Raw genomic sequence first — 19,469 nt, forward strand, 5'->3', positions numbered from 1 at the left:
CTTGGCTATTTGAGGACTCTGAATCAAACGTCCACGTCGACTTCAGTAGGTTTACTTCTACCGAGAAAACTAATCTGCTTATCTGCTGCCACGTCTAGCACCTTGCATTAAATGTAGAATCTCGATGATTGTTACGTCACTTTAGTGCTTTACAAATTAGAATGCTCGTGTACTAATGTAAGAAACTTCAAAAGAAGCCTTTCATGAACTTAATGGTAACATGTACTGCATCTGGTACGACAGGCATCAGGTGCCAGTCAAATTCGGACAAACCATCCGAGTCCGACATGCGACAAAATATGACGTAATATGACGAGCAACTCGAAAAATGTAAGATTCCATTAATGTCACCCAAACTAGGACAGTAAGCAGTGATGCTGCAAGGGATACATTAAAAACGTGAATAAACCATCAAGATTAAGAAAACTAATCCGAACAGGCCTGATACAGCAGTCCTGGGAAGAGCTGTGAGCAGATGCGCATGGTTTCGCACTACTCGCTTTGGATTAGCCTTGCAGGTGGCAACCGGAAAACGGTTAGACTTGCTCATGCCACACCGAAGAAGTATCTCTACAGACGACATGTATCCGTCACTGCTGATCTTTTTCTGTTTTATCCTGCAAAGCTGTAAGCGTGATTCTGTTGATTCAGAATTACTAGAATTGAATCAGATTATTTTAAATAATAGTGGAATAATCTATTTGCGTTGTCCTGATAATACCTTCTCCCAAACTCTAGAGCAGGGCAATTGGGAGAAGGAGTCGAACGTGGGGGCTCCGTTTGATTTATCTTGTCTTTACGCACAACTGTCAAAGCCATATTACATGTATTGGTACCAACAACGTTCTGGTCGGCATCCCGTGAACATAAGGCAAATCTCATACTAGGGGGAACATTTCGTAAAGATGCCTTCACCAGCGGTTCACCGTGGAGCATCAGTATGGAGACACGGTAAAGCTTATCAAGCTTATCAACCTTCGGTCCACACCAAGCGATTCTGCAGTTTACTTAAGCGCACTGAACCATATGAGCGAGAAGCAGCTACAATTTGGAGATGGTAACATACTTAGGTTCCTTTCAGGTGACATTTAAGGAAAACAAACATCAAAACAAAACGCAGAAGGGGAGACCTACAGCCTCCAAATTAGGCTCTAGCATTTGGATCCTCCTGATCTGAGTTGATCATTTGTATACTTGCTTTCTGTGTATGCTTTGTTGAGTGCTTTGTTTCTGTTTTCTATTTGATTTTACATTTTATTGTGATCTAATTTTATAGCACTTTGGTCAACATGAGTTGTTTTTAAATGTGCTTTTTAAATAAATGTTTGCTTTTTGCTTGTTGCAAAAAATCGTCAAAAGTGGCACCTTTCATTTTAATATATATGCAACATACATATTTCGTCTCTTTATTCGCTAATTCAAGGGCCTTACTTTTTCTCTAATTTTCATCTAAATGCTGTGAGCGCCATTGGGGAGAGTGGGAACGTGTCTGGGACAGTTGTAACTGGCCAAGGACAAAATGCCAGTTTGAAGGGGTAAAGAGAAATTTACATTAAATTAACTTTTGACAGTCTGACACACAAGTTGAAATCTTGAACTTTCTAATGCTGTGTCTGTGAGTTTCGTCGCATTACGTTTAACACTAGCTGAGTCCCTGTGTTACAACTACCTGATCTCCCCTACACCAGTAATTGCCATTGACGGCATAAAGAGTATAACTGAAATGTCAGTGTTGTTCTTAAGTATGGACTAATGTCACAGCCGGTAGTTGTATAGCCTGTGAGTGATTTATCTTCATTTATAACCGCCACAGCCCAACTAAATCTTCCCAGCTCAGATTTTTGCTAAACACAGTGAATGTGGGGTGACCGATCCAGGCTAACCTGTATTAGACCTTGGCCCAATGCACTACCGTTTGCCCATCTACAGAGAGGGATGCTGTTGGCTTCTCCTGTCTCCAGGAGGCAGATACAGATGGTCCCACCACAGCTTACATGGTGAAGGACTCCGGTCCAGCAGCACCATCAGTGTTGTTGTCAAGGGCGACTATGAGTCTTTTAGAAGACAATCAGTGTGGCATGAACACAGGTACACAGGAACACAGGACACTAAATAACATTCGGAAAGTACCTTTGTCTCTCTCAATGACATTAAAACACATGAGAGGCATGACGTCATGCCCTTTCCGTGGCATAGAAATTATGCCGACATGAGAACTGCCTTAATTTTAAATTGGATCCAGATGAAGCAAAGTGCTTTTACACATGATGCGTTATTGTTCTCATCCCTAATATTCACAAAATTGCTAAACTTGTCTCTAAAGATGAGAAGATGAACCTTCTCCACCTCACCATGTGGGGCAAGCGATGGCTGTGTGTAAAGACAGTTGTCTTATCTGGCCTTCTAACCATCCATCATTCCCTCACACTACACACTCAGCACTCTCGTAACCTCCACCCAATGATGGTTTAACTAATGAATATTTAAAATATTTCATGAGCATAGCATTTTAGCAAAAGGGATCCTTTATGATATGATATGGTATGATTTAGTATGTATGATTTTTAAGTATCAAGTATGATTTTTTAAGTATCAAGTATGATTTATGTCTTATTTTTATTGTGCACATCCCATTTTAAGCAATGAATTACCATCGGAAAGCCCTACCAATTACTTTTAGCAATTAACTAGGTTTTGTAACTTTATTATTAATTATACTTTGAGAATGTAAAATTACCCTTTAGTCTACAGTACACAGCTCTCTTTAGTGCCTTTGCACAGACACCCTCCCTGATATCATCAAGCTTTCATACGATAGCTGTGGTTTCCTGTGTGTGGGGGTCAGGTTACAGAACTGCAGTCGACGGGGAAAACACAAGGTGCTGTTGACACTGGAGGTGCCAGCCTCAGCAGAAACGGAGTATGCGCGCTCTTGTGTCACAGTGTGTGTCTGTCGTTTCTCTCATGTCTGTTGTGTCTGTTGTGTCTGTGGTCTGTGCTGACGCTATGTAGCTTAAGATGAAAGTTCACACACTCACCAATGCCTATTTGAGATTGTCCCTATCTGTGTGTAAGAGTGTGAGTGTGTGTATGGGTGTGTCTGTATGTGTATGGGTGTGTCTGTATGTGTGTGTGTGTGTGTGTGTGTGTGTGTGTGTGTGTGTGTGTGTGTGTGTGTGTGTGTGTGTGTGTGTGTGTGCGTGTGCGTGTGCGTGTGCGTGTGCGTGTGTGTGTGCACACTCACTTATGTGTGAGACAGTGGCTTTGGCAGCTTGTATGTGATGAAGCTAGATAATAGTTTCTTAGTCATAACTGTTCTGTTACCAAACTGGATATTTCCAACGGAAGGAAATCCAGGATCCTTCTTAAGAGAAAGGGAGGGGGCTAAATGCTGTTTCTATTTTTCAAAAGCCTTAATGCTGGCCTTAAAGGCTCGACTTTAGGGGCTAGGTCAACACTGCTGTTTTATCATAGCCAGATTATGAACAAACAACCAAGCGTGGGTTATTCCATCTGCCTGAGATCTATCAAAGCCATAAAGCTGGACAAGATATTTCAGTTAAAACTATATGCAAACTTTAGGATTTATCCACTTCAAAAAGGTTGTGCCTCTGATCTGTGACAGCATTCCATTGCCTTAACTGCTCACACTTCAAAGTCCCATGTCTTAGTACATGTCCTAATTTGCAGAAGAAAATGAGAGACAAAGTTGGCCACACTCAAGGCTTACGCCCTGCTGATTATTGCATAAGACTAGAACACCCGCGCAGCTCTTATCTTTGGCCTCCACTTATCAGGAGACGTTGCCAAATGTGAACTGACTACCCCAATTATTTATTTATTTGTCTCTGATTGCCTTATAAAGGCTTTGTTTTACAGCTTTTACAAATAAACGGTGTTATCATTTAATGGCTTGCATATTTAAATCATGATAAGGTTTCTACTCAAGGCAGAAAGCGAATTGAGTTTTGTATGAAGTCATTTTGCATTAAGTTGGCCATTAGGGCTTGGGAATGCAATTTGTTTTTCTTGCAGACATTTTTGATAGGCCAAAAAAAGTAAATAACTGATATTCCTTCCTGTAATGGCTTAAGATGATCAGCAGGGGGCAACACAGCAATAACCAAATGCGCAGCTACTCAGTTGTGCACACGACAGAATTGCATCGTTAAATGTGTCGGCTTCATACAAATTCAGTCATACGAGACAGACCAATTGTCAGACCAGATTGGCTCCATCTGTTCTACTTTTTGGCTGTTCAACGACTAACATAATTTGGCGTGTAACAATTATATTACAGTCCACGTGTTTAATATGTATGAACTTTAACCAGTGAATTTGTCAACAGCTTTCCTGGCACCCGACAGTTCTCGGCTCAGCACGTAACCCATAGTATACTGTCTCTCGGGCTGTCTGTGTGCACTGACTGACGAGTGGGATTGCCCACAGCCAGATTGCGAGACTCGCCGGGAAGGAGAGGGGCGGGATTTCAACTTTGCAACGCGATTGGAAAATAAACTCCACTGGAGGGGCAGAGAGAGGAGAGACCAAGCCACGGATGTGTGAGGTGTCCCGCACTCTCCGCGTGTTTAGGGAGTAATTTGGACGTTACTATTTTAGAAAGCCACCTCCACCCGTAAGGATTGCCAAACTTGTATTTTTTTTTAATCCAGTCACAGCTTTCGTCTTCCTCTCCCCTAAGCGACGCTCTCCTTATTGTTTCTCTCAAAACAAAGACTGTCGTCTGCACGTGTAGGGATTTTTCTCCAGTTTGTCCTAAATTTATATTTGAAGTCGTTCGGCGGGTGTGAACCAATCCCTACGAGGCGAATAAAAACATCCGTTCTGACAGTTGGACTGCTGGTAATCGTTTCTTCGGAGTGCATGGAGGAGGGAATGTAGTTTACTTTTCCTTCACCACCTGGCATTCTGCTCCAACTTAAACTGGTAAGATAACTAAAAGCCTCTGGCTTTGCCTGTATTCGCCTAGCACTCATAAAACAGGTATAGATTAACGAACTTTCGCAGCTAAATCGCTGCATGTAGCTAGTGTACTACAACAGATGCATTGAGTGTGTCAAGTGGCCATACGGTGTTCATGGCAGTTTTGTTGTCCCATCAGCTGTTGTGTCCTAATACAACAACCTAAACCACAGTCCTCAACAACAGCGGTCGTAAATGAATTATCCTCCTGTCAATTAATTTAAGAATAACACTTTCCTGGATTTGCAAGGGGAGTTGGGAGTGTTAAGTGGTGCACGATATGGTGTTTGCCTTCAAAATAAATCCCCTCCCTCTTCTCCCTATTCTAAACGCGCTGTCTTTGTGTCACGTTATGTGTTGTTTCCCATAGTTTGCATTAGTTGAGGTCTGGTGTATGAGTCAGTTATGGTGTAAGGTATATTTGCTCGACCGACAACCTCTCAGTCATGATGCAACAGTGGTTTACAGTTTTGCAGGAGAAGAGATTGAGAAACGGTGCGCACTAAATGACAGCCCTGTTCACAGTACTTCACTGGTAGGCCGTAAGGTGAACACGGTTTTCGTTTCAGCCCGTTCCACTCACTGGCATCTACACAATCTTTAGCTTATAAAAAAGAACGAGTCGTGGTTAGTTACCAAAAAAAAGTTCGTCGCTGATTTTCCAGTCGATTGTCTATATGGCTTTGTTTCATGCAGAACTAGAGACTTCAGAGCGTAATAAGATTTTTGTCGGGAGCCGTGCCACGGTTCGACACGTGATCATGCTACACCAATGAGAAGGCTGCATTTGTCAACAGAATGGAAAAATGGCGGCTCCCGTGTGGTTAGAAACATCGTTAAAGATAGAGGAAAACATCCGAACATCCTCAAAAGTGGGCTAAATTAATTCTAATTAGTGCTGTATAGATAGCCGCGTCCAAGAATAACAATGAGGCAAATATACGATAATGTTATTTTTATGTTAAGTCATTGACATCAAGTTTAACATACATGGGAATACCCATTACTGTGGATCTTACATGGACTGTGAACACCCACCGAAGAAATCAAGGCAAAGACTGTACTTCCTACATCAGCTGAGGAAGTTCAGCACCATCAGCTGTGTGTCCTGACAGCATCACTTGGTATGGGAACTGTACAGCCTGTGACTGCAGCACCGAATCATCAGAGCATCTCTCCATATTCTGCAGGAGACCTACAAGAAAAGACCTACCTACCAGCGCCCAAGGTATTGTAAAGGATTCCTAACATCCTGACCATGGACTTTTCAAAACACTGAGGTCAGGCAAACGTCTCTGCTGCTACAAGACCAGAACAGAGAGACTGAGGAGGAGCTTCTTTCCTCAAGCATTCCTTATCCTGAACACACACAATGACTATAAAACATCAATTACACCTTTTTTCACACACTGCTCTTTAAACTCCCTCTTGCTATTTATGAAAAATATTTCTTGATCTTTCTTTCTTCACACTCGCACAGAAAAAACAGTAGTATTTGTATGTATGTGACAAATAAACCTCCATGTATCAATAAAAGGCAGTAATTGTAAATACCAATGACCATCTGTTTGTTCATTCATTCATTCATTCTTCCACAAATGAAAACAACACTAATGAACCATAAAAACACTCTTTATGAAACATGAAATATGATATATAAAACTGTACAAAACTGAATAAGAAATAACAGATTAGGGACACTCAGTCCTCACTGTTAGTGTCAGTGTCAGGACAGTTATCTTCCAGTTCCTACAGCAACGACATAGGTCAACTATGCAACACAATCCTGCAGAAAAACATCTGTCTGTCTCACAGGCACCTTTGCAGCCACAGTGTATCACATGCAAAACACTGTCAGGGGCCGGATTTCTAGTCATCCAGGTGACATGCAAGTTCCCATTCTCTATTTGCCAACCATATCCAGCAGGTGATGGAGCACTTATATTATGTTTGAGACAGGACCTCATTATTGCAGCCTGGTAGTTTGCCCTTTTGCAGTGCTGATGGAGGGCATCAGTGGTAGGGGGAATGGATAATTCTGGCAAGGCTGATGATGTCATACAGAAAGCCTTGAACCTAGCTTTATTTACATTATCAGCTGCCGACTGATCATATAAGTGGCATACATACTGGCAAAGAAATGCAAATGTTGACTGCTCCAAGTTTAAGTTAGTACCTAAACTTTTAAAAGCCTTTAGGTACTCATCTTTCTCACATGCAACAGAAAATGTCTTTTTTTTCTCCTTTGCCATTAAAGGCACTTGTGGAGTCACACCCAGAAAATGTTTGAATTCCGATCAAGGCTGAAAACACACTGGTTCCAAGAGCTGATGACACCTTGGTAATGTCAATGATACATGTCCTGTTGCCAGTCCCTGTAAAAAAACATATAAAGTGCATGGCAAATCTGTCTGCACACTTACAGCAATGACTGCCACATCTGTATATGCCAGACAGTGTAGCGGGTTGAAACGGAAACAGGGTTCACCTTACAGCCTATATGAGGATGTGCATGTGTGTGAGTGTGAGTGTGCACACACTGGGCACCTTCACGAGGCTTCTCTCCAGTCTTCTCTTCCACACACACACACACACACACAAACAGAGTTGAAGACCTTGTAAATGTTTTCCCACATAGTATGTTTTTGCATATGAAAATGCCAGTGAAAATGCCTTTAAATATTGTAAACATATAAAAGGTCAGGCACATTTATGTGGACCTTCCCTGCCATGTACTATCAGGTGATGTTTTAAAGACCCAGCTTGTTTAGAAGTTTTTCCACATTGGCATGAGTATCAACATATGCATTTGAGAAGGGCAAACTTCAAACTTCAGAATTCAAGCATTTACATGGCTTTTCTTCACTGTGCAACCGCTGATGGCATTTCAGACTTGATGTCCTAGTGTAGTGTTTCTCAACCACTGGGCCGTTGCACTTATCCTTATTACTACAGTATTTTGTGCTGTGTCTTACTGATATAATGTATTTAACCCTTATTTAATGTTAATCACAATTACAAACGAGGGTCTGACAGGGCTTACAATTAGGTGTGAGTGCTCCAGATCAATGAGGAAAAGTCAACCCCCTCCCTGGATTTCTAAAGTTGGGATGATTATTGTATTTCTGTGATGACTTCTTACAATGTTGCATGGAATTGTTTGTGTATCATCTAAGCCTATGATTTCTCATAGTTAAGATCACCTTAGCTGACGTAGGAAGTACAGTCTTTGCCTTGATTTCTTCGGTGTGCTGGGTGTTCACAGTCCATGTAAGATCGTCAGTAATGTGTATGCCCATGTATGTCAAACTTGATCTAAATGACTTAACATAAAAATAACATTATCGTATATTTGCCTCATTGTTATTCTTGGACGCGGCTATGTATACAGCACTAATTAGAATTAATTTAGCCCAATTTTGAGGATGTTCAAGTGTTTTCCTCTATCTTTAACGATGTTTCTAACCGCACGGGAGCCGCCATTTTTCCATTCTGTTGTCAAAAAGCAGCCTTCTCATTGGTGTAGCATGATCACGTGTCGAACCGTGGCACGGCTCCCGACAAAAATCTTATTACGCTCTGAAGTCTCTAGTTCTGCATAAAACAAAGCCATATAGACAATCGACTGGAAAATCAGCGACGAACTTTTTTTTGGTAACTAACCACGACTCGTTCTTTTTTATAAGCTAAAGATTGTGTAGATGCCAGTGAGTGGAACGGGATTCATTTTCTAAAGCACTTTTCGTGCTTCACCTTGCGGCCTATGGGGGTGGAAGCTTGGAGGGGTTCACTCAACATTCTTGCCCCCCAGCGATACACTCCTGACTGGGCTGTGATCTGGGTTTAATTACATACTATCTATCAAACTAGGAAACTGCATTCACGCCTTACTGTATGCTACCTCTAGCACTACAGCTTTGAAATGCGAATTATGCATTACATTATGTGTGACGGGGTGCTCTGATGATCACACTCTGACTGAAACAGAAGCAACTATCATACAAAGTCGGATAACACCTCTTAAAAGAAAATCTCCTCCACCACTGCTGTCCTAGCCTTTCCCCCGGGTTGACTTGTATCGCTTGTGTCTTCGGGGTTTGGCAAGATTCCTGGCAGTGGTGAGTGTAGATGGAGCTCCACGGGACGGCGTGGAAAAGACGGGGCGTCGCTTGACAGAACTGTGGCCCGTGACCCTTAAATGCGTCCGCTTGGGCGGTGCTCTTGGAAAGTACCTGGGAAATCCTAATGCAACTTGCAAATTCTTCAAAGTACTGAGGAATATATTTTTAGCTAGTCATACCCCCTATATGCAGACCATAGCATGCAGCTACAAAACTAGGCCTGTAGTGTCTTAAAATAACCGTTCTTTTTCGTCATGCAATTAAAAGCTAATTAGATTAGGTTTACTTGTGATTGTGTTTGTTCTACTCTTTATTGTGTTTACTTATGCAGGTGCGGGCTGGACACATCTTGTGTGTTTGAAGATAGCAACTTCTGCTACGTTTCTTTGGCCTACAGTGCATTTATGTATATGCCTGTGAGGCCTGAATGATTTTGGCAAAGAGGGAGGCTATGGTGTTTGTTTGTGTATGTGTGTGTGCGTGCACCCCGGCCAGTCAGAGTGAGTCATCTACTGTCTGTCACCATACCCTACATGGTGTTTGTCCGGGGCTGCTACCCCTATCAGATGTCATCGTCTGGAAGGAGTGCTGATCTGACTTTAATGAGTTTCGTACCCTCACTGACAGGCCCTGAGTGAAGTGTGAAGTGTAGCAAGTGCTCCAGCTCCAGCCCCAGGTCGAGGCCTTTATGAACAGCTCCAGGGGCAGGGTAGGCAGGGGGAGGAATGCTGATGGAGCCTCTGATAAGCAGCCAGGAAGATGACATGTAGTACGCCCTGCCAGGAAAGAAAGAGAGAGAGAGAGAGAGAGACATTCTGAAGGGAGAGAGAGAGAGAGAGAGAGAGAGATTCTGTTGGGTAGGGAGAGAGAGATCAAAGCAAGGGGGTGGGGTGGAGGGGGGACATGCTCTGTGGGAAGAGGTACAGGGAAGAGATACATATCCGGTAAAAAAGGAGAAATTGAGAGCGAGAGAGAGTGACGCCCTGTTAACATGGGGGGAGATGGTTGCCCTGATAGGGAGAGATAGATACACAGAGTTGCGTACCTCTTTAAAGATCTGTGATGTGTCAACAGCACTAACTCTCTCACCTCCAACTGACTGCAGAGCAGGTCGGCTCGAACATGCCCCAACACAGAGAAACAGACCTGCTCATATGTTCAGTGTGTTCAGTGTGCAGTCGCCCCAACATGCACATTGTGTGTGTGTGTGAATATAGACAGAGGAGCTTTTGTTGAGAGATTCTGCAATGAATGCTTGTGACCAACATGAAGAGATAAATCTCTGAGAGTATGTGTGACCCACAATTTGTATGTGTGTGAATGCGTGGGCGTGTGTGTATGTGTCAGTATGCGTGTGTATGTGCGCGCGTGTGTGTATGTGTGTGTGTGTGTGTGTGTGTGTGTGTATGCGTGTGCGTGTGTGTCCAGAGGGATCAGTCAATTCAGTGTTGGGTATCTTCCCTACGGGTGTGTAACACAAGGGGTGTTTGTTGTAGTGTAAATAGAAAGAACCTTGTGAGAAGGCGTCATAATGAAATCTTCGTAAAAATCTTAGTGGCACCTGAGTCGTGATACTGATCAGCTGTCTTAAATGTCTAAATCACAGTGGTTTTGCAGCCTGTATTCGTCTTGGCTCGACCTCATACGTTAAAGCAGCTCGCCCACAAAAACCTGTTTTACCCATCCGAAAGGCGTAAATATTTACACTGCCCTGTCTCAAATGTGTTTTCCAGAAAGCTCCTAAAGATTTTCATCTCTCTCCAGATGTTAACACAAAGCGCTCACCATCGGTACACAGCTGCCGCTTACAACCTGGCTAAGTACGGTGAAGGATTACCCATCTGGCTAGCCAGTGCAGTAGTGTTTATTGTTGACATATTGTTAATGTAAACACAGTAGAGGGTTTCAGGCACAGAGGGCTTTGGGCTGCGCCTGGCCAATGCATTAAGAGCCGCAGGGGTTGGGTCTAAGGAGAGGAGAGGAAAGGAGAGGAGAGGAGAGTGGCAGGAGGTAGTAGTTAGCAAAATAAGTGGAAACACAGAGATAAACATCACCTGCACTTGCTCTCTCTCTCTCTCTCTCTCTCTCTCTCTCTCTCTCTGTCCTCTTTCTGTCTCACACTTGGTCTCACCTCTGATTTATCTCTTGCCCTTTCTTCTCACTTGCTCTCTCTCCCTCTCTCCATGTCTCTCTCTCTCTCTTCCTGTCTCTTCTTTCTGCCTTTCTCTTCCTCTCTCTCTCTGTGGTCTTCCTCTCTCTGACTAGGTGTCTATCCACTTCTATCTGCCTTCCTCTTTTTTTCACCGTCTTATACTTGATCACGTGCTTGCTTTCTCTCTCTAATCCCTCTTTCTTTAGCGAACCCTCTCCTCTCCTCCTGAACCCCCCCTCCCTCCCTCCCCTTTTGTGCTTCCTTCTCCATTCCCTTCTAATGGTCCCTTGGCCGGGAAGTCTGGCCTGCTGTAAATATTTACCCTGGTTAAAGTAGGGGGATGCTACAGTGTGAAATATATGGGAGATCCAGGGGTCGCAACCAGCAGATGTTACCCAAGAGAGGAGGCACCGTACGCGGGCGGCCCTGGGACCTGAGATGGGGCGGCCAGGGGTGGATGTCCATCAGCTTTCCCCTCCTTAATTGGTGTTGTTGTCTGACTACACGTTTTTTTCACAAAGGTCCTTTTCAGCGAGTCTTGCCATATGTATGCGTTACATCACCCGGGGTATTGGCCCATGCAGATGGTCTGCTCACAAACGAAGCCTGACACTCCCAGTCTGGGTTGAATAGGTCTGCAGTGGAGTGATTTGGAGTGTGAAAAGTGAGACTATTGTGATGAGGACTGCTATTTTGGGAGTGAATTGGTTTGAAATGGGATACATTGCTATGAATGGGGGTGTAATAAGGTACATGTGTAGATCCATGAGCTGGGTGTTGGCTGTGTTATTGAGCATTTGTGTGTGAGGGGGTGGGGTGGGGGTATGAACACACATTATTGTCACTTCAAAAACGGGCCTCTTGTGTAAACGGGGATATGTAGCAATGCCTCGCTGTGTGTGTTTGTGAGTCTGTGTATCGACAATATTTTCATCTAACTCCGTCAGTTTCTTTGTGCTTTCATCCTGATGCAAATCCCAGCTATATTAGTACTATAACGAGGCATGGATACATATATGCTATTTGCCTATCGTCTTGAGCAAATACAACCTCCTTCCCTGTAATTGTCCCTCTTGATCTCTCTCTCTCTGTCTCTCTCTCACACACACACACACACACACACACACACAGAGGCAGAATAACCTGATTCTAACATACAGAGATTTACTGCTCCAAGCACGCTCTGCTTGGCCTGCCAGTGCAAATCATTAGCCACGTCCTCTTCAGTCTTTTCTGCTTGTCACACTAGCTTTGAGGACATGACACGGGAAGAAAAACCAACAGAATGAAAAAATAAATGAGTGTGGCTGAAGGGGTGTGTGTGTGTGTGTGTGTGTGTGTGTGTGTGTGTGTGTGTGTGTGTGTGTGTGTGTGTGTGTGTGTGTGTGTGTGAGAGAGAGGTAAGGAAGCATTGGATGGATCTTCTGGAATGGCTTAGTCCTCGTCTGTAAGGTTTTAACTACTCTCCGGAGTCCTTTTCAGGGTGAGCTGAAGCAGACCTATTAATGCTGCACATTCCTCGGACCAAAGGTGCATACACGGACGCACACACACGGACGCACACACACGGACGCACACACACACACACACACACATTCATGCACCACACACCTTCACACACACACGCACAAAGACAAATGCACAACTAGTATAACACATGCATGCATACATACACACACAAATGTCACCTACAGTCACTAAACGCACGCACGCACGCACACACGCGCATAGCATACACACCCACACCCACACATACATACATGCACACCTGCACATGAGCACGACAATGAACATTAAAACTGTTATAGCTATTAAATTAAACCTCATGCATGCACATATATATACACACACACATAATGGTACTTGTTCAGTGACACTGAGGGCCCCCCGCCCGTCCTCGGTCAGACCTACATTCCTTTCTCCCAGATGGTGTGGGCTCTCGGGGACACCCCATGACTACAGGGTGCTGCTGAAAACTCTTCCACTCTTTTTTTCTTTTTCTTTCTCTCTCTCCCTCCTTTACTCACTCTTTCCTCTGTCTGTTTTCTTTGATGATCCATCAGTTACTCAAGCTTTCATAAGCACATTGTGGGTCTTACAGAGAGCTCTGCAGCTCTGCAGTAAATGAAATTATTGGTAAGAATTTTCTGTCGGTTTTTCTCTCCTTTTCTCTCCTTTTCTTTCTCTCTGTTTTTCTCTCTCCCTTTCTCTCCCTTTATTTCTCTCCTTTTCCTCCTTCCCCTCCCTCTCTCCCATCGGGGTCTGTTGACTGGTGTAGTGGTCAGCTGGGATCCCCGTCAGAAAGTCAATGAGTTGGAATGCCTGCATTATCCTTAGCCAGGGGCAGCTGCGATGCGCGCACACTCACACACACACACACACACACACACACACACACACACTCTAACCATGCACACTCTTACTCAGGCACATACAAAACTAGACTAGACATTCAGTACAGAGCCCCAAACACATTCACAGTATACGGTCATACACACACATACAGACACACACTTTTTCTTTCTTGCACAGACAGTCACCATGATGTATAACACATGCACAGACAGCCCACCATCCCCCACACACAGACACATGCAGTCTTCTGATAACACACATGCAGTTGCACGCACACACACACACACACATACACACGCTGGCCTCGAGGTGTCTGTTGTGGCTCTGTATGTGTGGCTGAGATCTGTCTCCCCTCCAGCCGCCCGTCTGCCTGTCTGTCTAGTGAGAGCTGGAGAGATGGACTTTGACACGGGGGCAAGTCTCCACAGGCCTGGATCCCTCCATAACCGAAAGGGAAAGCTGAACAGTATGAATGTGTGTGTGTGCGTGCGTGCGTGTGTTTGTGTGCAGGTCTGTACATGTGTGTGTCTGAATACATGCTTGTTTTTTTGGTTATTTGTTTTGCTTTTTGTGGATAGATGTATGTGTGTTTGTGGTTTTTTTTTAGGTTTGTTGAGTGATTTTGGACACAATCTTCTGACACTCTGTGGAAATGTGTGTGTGCGTGTGTGTGTGTGTGTGATCATCTTTGTTGCTGTGTTGTGTGGACATGAGCTGCTGACTAATAGCTGTTTGTTTTGCGACAGCCATGTCAGTTTTTGTGTAAGAGGATGAATGCTTGCTCTCTAACTCACTCTCACTCTCATTCACTCTCTCTTTCTCTCTCACTCTCTTTGTGAGCATTTGTGTGTGTTCATGTTTGTTGTGTATTTTTGCACACATTCTAGGGACAGTCTGAAGAAATGTCTGTCTGTGTTTGGGCCTGCAGCCATAACAGAGTTTGTAAGTGTGTGCGTGTGTGCGTTTTTTTGTGTGCACTAGTGGCGTGGAACTTGGTCGATTTGACCAGCTGATAAATACAAGCCAGGCCACGCCCTTCCTCTGATCGCTGTGATCTTGGGCCAGCAGGGCACTAGTGTGTGTGTGTTTGGGTGAGTCACAGGCCTCTTGTGTAAACTCAGCCAGAGTCGGAGATTTTCCCTTAAATACTGCTTGTATGTGGGTGGGTGTGTGGGTGGGTGATTCCGTGTACATTGTTCATTGACTTCCCTCTTCCTGCGGTGTTATGACCCCTGTGGTGTGGTGTGTGTGTGTGTGTGTATCTGAGCAAAGGACCAACTGCAGACGGTAGATCCAGCACTACTTATCTTCCAGTGCAGTGTGACACATGTGTCATGGTGGCTAATGTAGTGTGAAGGGGTTTGGAGGTAGAATGGCGCACGTCTCATACGAGGACATACTTGAAAGTAGCATTGTGCCGTCATTCTTTCTCCCTCCCTATTCAACGGCACACACGGTGTGTGTGTGTGTGTGTGTGTGTGTGTGTGTGTGTGTGTGTGTGTGTGTGTTGGGTAGGTCTGAGCCCATAGGATGTAAATTCATGAACTGCCTTGAGTTATATAATAGTAAAGGTTCCATGGAGAGGGTTAGGCTTCTGTCCGCTGTGGTTCTTCACTGGAACTGTAGACTTCAGAGAGCCCACAGTGTGGGATGTGGGTCAGAGAGATGGAAGGCGGGGTTTTTTTGTGGCTGGGTGGGTAGTAGGCTCGGGGGGTGGGGGTGGGTTCAGTTAGGATGGGGAGGGGTGTGCGGTTGTGGAGGGGATTTTCTTGGCCTCTGTGTGTGACTGGAGCAGGGCTCTTTCTGTGAGCCAAGGGACGGAGTAGCTGGGGCAGCAGACGCTAAAAGTCTGTAAGCCTCATGTCTGGATCAGCCGTCTGCCCCATCCACCCACCACACCACCCTCTCTCCATCACTACCCCCCTTCCTAGACACCCCCCCACCCATCCCCTCTCTTCCTTACCCACCAGCCACCCTGCAGCGATGGATCACTGGACCAGTTGAGGGGAAGGCCAACCAACCCCCCTCTGATGTCATTAACCCCCCCTCTGATGTAATTTACCCCTCCCTCTGTTACCCAGGCAAGCCCCTCGTCCCACCCTGCTGCCCCCCCCCCCCCCCCCCCCCACCCTCTGTGGCCCCTCAGGCACCATGGAGACACATGGCTCACAATACACAAAGACAGGGTGACATGGCCAACCCCCCACCACTGTCAGGCAGCCAGCAGGCAATATATGCATACACACTCACATACACGCTTGCACACACATACGGACACGCCTCAACCCACATACACACACACACACACACAGACACGCCTCAACCCACATACACCCTCACACACACACACACACACACACACACACACACACACACACACACACACACACACATACAACCTTAACTCAACCAGTCTTCGCCCTCCCTGGTCCCTCATGGTCCACAGACACACACACACACACACAGACATGCATCAGCCCACTTACACACACCCTAGCTCAACCAGCAGTCACTTTCCTTGTGCATACAATAGGCACATGGTCACACAAACGCACATACACTCACAGGACTCCCCGCAATCTTAACTCAACCAGCCGTCACGCTCCTTGTCATAGTCCACAGACACACACAGACACACACGCACACACACACAAACACACACACACACACGCACATACAGACACACACACACACACACACACACACGTGCACGCATACACACACACTCACACGCATACACACACACACACACACACACACCAGCACTCATCCCCAGTGTTCCCTATGGACAGAGTAAAGAGTCTCATCAACACAGCATCTGTGCAGTGCTCTAAGGCATGGTCTGAATAGAGCCCCTTCTACTGCAGCCTGTTATAAAAGCCCCAGACACACAGAAGAGACAACGGGATGGAAAGAGACTGTGTGTGTGTGTGTGTGTGAAAAACATATGCTGGGTAGTAAGTGTATTTGTTTTGTGTTTGTGTGTGTGTGTGTGTGTGTGTGTGTTTGTTTGCATGTGTGCACGCATGTGTTTGTTTTTGTTTTTGTGTTTGCAGTTCCCGATGGTGTTTGTGTGTATGTGTGTGTGTGTGTGTTTGCTGTTGAGCATGTGTTTGGCTTTCTATAGCCTTCGTGCAACTTTGGTGAAAGAATGTGTATAGCTTGAGAATGTTTGAGCCAATTGGGGTTGTGTGTGTGAATACGTGAGTGTACTTCAAGTCAGGAAGAGAAGAACAGAGTGGTTGAGGAAGTGGTTGATAAAGACAATGGGAGCAAGAGATAGTATATGCCAGGAAGAGTGGTACCAAGTGGTTGAGAAAGGAATAAAGAGCATTAAGATGGTAGAGAGAGAGAATGATGGTGTGTGTGTGTGTGTGTGTGTGTGTGTGTGACTGAGAGAGTGTGACTGAGAGAGTGTTCTGTGTTTGTAATTAGGCAGCTTGCTCCAGTTCTACTGAGACCGCCACAGCCGGACACCAAGCAGCCGTTCAGATGTGTTTATAATGAGAAACACACTACACACTACCCCACACACACACACATTCTCTCAGTCTTTCTCAGTTTTTTTTCAGTTGGTTCTCCATTTCTCTTATTCACACAGGAACACACACACACACGCACACACTAAATGAACCACACTGTCACACATGCGTACACGAGTAAACCATCCCACACACGTACACACACTCATCAATCCCCTTCTACTCTCATTCACACACGTACACATCTTTATGCATTGATTTTGAAATGCACTTAATTTATGTCACACACACACGCACACACACACACACACACACACACACACACACACACACTGCACACTGCACACTACCAAACACTCTCCTGTATGCCCACTTGTAGGCCCTGCAGCTAGCCTAGTGTGTGAGTCAACGAGTAGTTTGAATAGCTGGAGCTGCTAAGCCGCTGCTTAACACATCCACACTCGGCACACGTCAGGTATCATTATTGGATTACACTCCTGACGACCCACGCTGAGTGCATCTCCCTGGTAACGCCCTGGCTAGGGTCACGTGACCGACCGGTACTGAAGTTGCTCACTCAGAAAAGACTCTGACACTCACTCTCTCTCACACACACACACTCACTCACTCTCTCACACTCACACTCACTCTCTCTCTCTCACACACACAAACGGAACTAGAAACACACACTCATACTTGAAAGAACCGAGCACGTGCACACAGACACACAAACCCTGCAAGCTATTGAGCCATGTCCAACTGCATATGTAAGAGGTTGTGCTCTCCCTTAAAAGGCTATTAGTATTCACTACGACTTCTGTTGTCTCCTCCTTTGAACAGAAACAGGGGAGTGTAGATGGAGGAAGTGATGTAAGTGGGGATGGGGAACCACACAACCTGATTGGTGCTCACTTTGTCCATCTGTTACCTAACTCTTCCATCCACTGACCCTTCCTCTTTTCCCTTGAGTCTTTTAGGGGTGGGAGGGGGGTCTGTTAGCAGCCCAAATCCCTGGGGGGGAGGGGGGAGTCAGGTCTGGAGAGAAAGGGCGTGGCACACTGATGACAGTGGCAGAGTGCTGAAAGACTGGGCTCTCCTCCAGAAAGCCTCTCATCCCCTCTTTGTCTGTGTAACACACTCTCTCCCTTCCTTCCTCCCTCCATCATCATCTTTCTCTCTCTCTCCATGTTGCCCTAATCCCTGTTCTTGGACAGCTCCAGTCCAAGTCTCTTACTCTCTGTTGATCCGCCACAGTGTCTTTTTCTTGGCTCATTTGACTCGTTCACTTTCTCTTCATCCCTTCTTCCCAGTCTTTAACTTTCTCTTAATCCCTTCTTCCCACTCTTTAACTTTCTCTTCATCCCTGCTTCCCACTTTTTTATCCCTGCTCATGGACATGCTCTGTGTGTGGCTGTCTCTTTGCCAGGCTCATTCATTCACTGTCTTATCTAGTTACTACCCTGAGCCTTTTGTGTGCTCCCTCCTCTCTTTGTTTCTCTATCTCTCAGCATCTCCCTCCTTCTCTCTCTGTCTGTGTCTCTATCTTTCAGCATCGCTCTCCTTCTTTCTCTGAGTGTCTCTGTCTGTCAGTATCTCTCTCCTTCTCTCTCTATGTGTCTCTGTCTCTCAGCATCTCTCCCCTTCTCTCTCGGTCTCTCTATCTATCTTACTTCTCTCTCTGAGTGTCTCTGTCTGTCAGTATCTCTCTCTTTCACTCTCTCTGCCTCTCTATCTCTCAGCATCTCTCTTTTCTTCTCTCTATCTCTCAGCATCTCTCTTTTCTTCTTCTCTCTATCTCTCAGCATCTCTCTCACTACTCCTTCTCTCTCTCTATCTCTATTTTCTTATCTGTCTGTGTGTCTCTTTCTGTGTCTTCCTGTGTATGAGATCTTCTCTCTTTCTTTTCTGTTTCCTTCATGGTATTTAATCTCTTTCTTCCCTTTTCTTCCTCTTTATCTCTCTCTCTCTCTTATGCATCTCAGTCTCTCTCCCTGTGTGGTTGGAAAGCCTAAACACACACACACACACACACACACACACACACACACACACACACACTAATAAAATGAAGAATATCATATTTTATTGCACTCCTGGAGCTACTGACAGCAAGTTGAAGTGAAGTAGACATGTCTGAAATAGGGAACTTACCATACACTTCTGATTGTGGCTTTGTGGTTATTTCAGTCCGAAACCATGGTTCTCCACCTTGGCTCTTGGCATTTACGTAAAGGCCCCACTTTCCCTCGCTCACTTGTACTAGTGGCTGCCTTGGAGGGGAGCAACTCCATGTATGGTCAGGGCTGCTTGTGTACAGTTGTAAGTGTCTAGTCTGGGCTAGTTGACATGCGGCTGTGGTTGCGTAGCTGCAGCAGT

The 19,469-nt window shown here is 45.2% G+C and overlaps 1 protein-coding gene across 2 annotated transcripts in view; it reads left to right on the forward strand.

Moving 5' to 3' along the window:
- The first annotated feature begins 4,567 nt into the window (after positions 1–4,567).
- The window catches only part of svild (supervillin d), a 74,942-nt gene continuing 60,040 nt past the window's right edge, over positions 4,568–19,469 (forward strand). For both annotated transcript variants that reach the window (XM_080835684.1, XM_080835685.1), the window contains exon 1: positions 4,568–4,947. The gene's annotated coding sequence lies outside the window, so the exon portion shown is untranslated. The remainder of the gene's footprint in view (positions 4,948–19,469) is intronic.

Source organism: Sprattus sprattus, assembly GCF_963457725.1.
Source record: "Sprattus sprattus genome assembly, chromosome: 3".
Lineage (NCBI taxonomy): Eukaryota > Metazoa > Chordata > Actinopteri > Clupeiformes > Clupeidae > Sprattus > Sprattus sprattus.